This window comes from Pygoscelis adeliae, unplaced genomic scaffold, assembly GCF_000699105.1.
Source record: "Pygoscelis adeliae isolate BGI_AS28 unplaced genomic scaffold, ASM69910v1 Scaffold75, whole genome shotgun sequence".
In the NCBI taxonomy this organism is placed as follows: Eukaryota; Metazoa; Chordata; class Aves; order Sphenisciformes; family Spheniscidae; genus Pygoscelis; species Pygoscelis adeliae.
The window spans coordinates 721,869-723,306 of record NW_008824772.1 but is presented as its reverse complement, the minus strand read 5'-3'; the positions used below and the strand labels follow the sequence as shown (position 1 = coordinate 723,306).

Genomic DNA, 1,438 nt, shown 5'->3' with positions numbered 1-1,438 from the left:
GGAAAGAAATCTGCTCCTCACGTGTGCTGGATTACTTAAAATACTGAGCTGAGCCTAGCCTACCTCATCCTCTTAGCATCGAGAAACACTGGAAATACACCTCTGCCGTAAACCGAGCTCAATCAATGTGTTATTTCATATCAAAGTAAGGTTAAAAAAACTCTATCGCCTTTAAATAGTCACTTAGCTTAATCACAAGCTTAACTCAGCCTGTTAGAAAGATGCCTAGCGTCCCACCTATGCATATTCTCACCCAGCATTATTAACAGTGTTATTAATTACTGGGTGTTTTCATACCTTTTAAATAACAATTTTCATTTGTTTTAAGAAGAATGTTTAAGTTTTACCTTAACGGGAAGGTTTGAAAGGAATCCAGAGCTTGTCCTTCTCAGCGTGCCTGTAAAAGTGGAGATGCTGAGCCTCCCTGGGATGGACTTGCTGGTTGTCCCAGCGGCTCTCAGTGGTCCTTTGTCCACGCACCCGTTTTTTTCACTCAGGCCCTTCTGCCAAAAGGCATTCCTCACACCATCACTTCGCTTTTCCCCGGCTTCCTCCCCCCTTCCCCCTTGGCAGAGCTTCACATTTACTTATGTTATAAAAAGCAAACAGAGCATATTGTTGTTGAGTTGCTGGAGCAGATTCTCTGAAAAGTTACTCAGGAAATTCTTGAGTCTTGGCCAAGAGAAGAAAAATGAGCCCAACAACAAACCACACAAAAATCCTCTCTCTGGCAACCTCTGTTACGTTTCTCAGTGCAGCAAGAGAGGCTGAAGTCAACAGAAATATTACGGCACACTGCTGAAGGCGGGGTGAACGGTGACTCTCGCTCATCTCCAAATGGCAAAGGTTGTGTTTGCAAACTTTTTCAGTGCCACCAGCCCCGGTGTAGGGAGAGCAGTGAAGCACTGGATAGGAACAGCTTTTCTGATTACAAAACGTATTGTAAACATTAAAATAAACTTCTCTTGACTAACTCTGTGCTTCTAAAGGGAATGGGTTTGATTTCATCCCCAGGCTGAGAGTGTGGCTGTGGAGCATGCCTGCCCCTCCGTCGCCCACCACAGCACCCCCTGCCACAGCCAGGATGAGGAACTCAGGACACAGAATCAAGTTAAGACCTGTCACTAGTACATGTCCTAGGTATACAAACTTTCTTCTCCTCTTTCAGCCCCTCCTTGCAAAGGGGAAAAGAAAAAATGAAGCAGAGAGGTGGATATGCCAGGTCCCAGTCAGCGAATCTCAAGCAAAGACACCTCCCTGCCTATCTCCTTGACAGGGGCACTGATGTTTGGAGATCCACATGGAAAGCAGCTCTCTGGGTGTGTGGGGTGGCTGCTTTGGGGACTCTCTCTGGCAGGAACAGCCCATCACTGAGGCACAGCAGCCACCTGCTGGTACCTGCTTGCCCACCTCCCTGCCTGCATTGCCTGCACCCCCA

At 47.1% G+C, this 1,438-nt stretch overlaps 1 protein-coding gene across 1 annotated transcript in view; it reads right to left on the bottom strand.

Moving 5' to 3' along the window:
* LOC103916711 (ATP-binding cassette sub-family A member 8-like) overlaps positions 1-417 on the bottom strand; it is a 24,813-nt gene extending 24,396 nt beyond the window's left edge. Inside the window, 1 exon segment of the mRNA XM_009323764.1 lies at positions 348-417. The gene's annotated coding sequence lies outside the window, so the exon portion shown is untranslated.
* Positions 418-1,438: the final 1,021 nt, after the last annotated feature.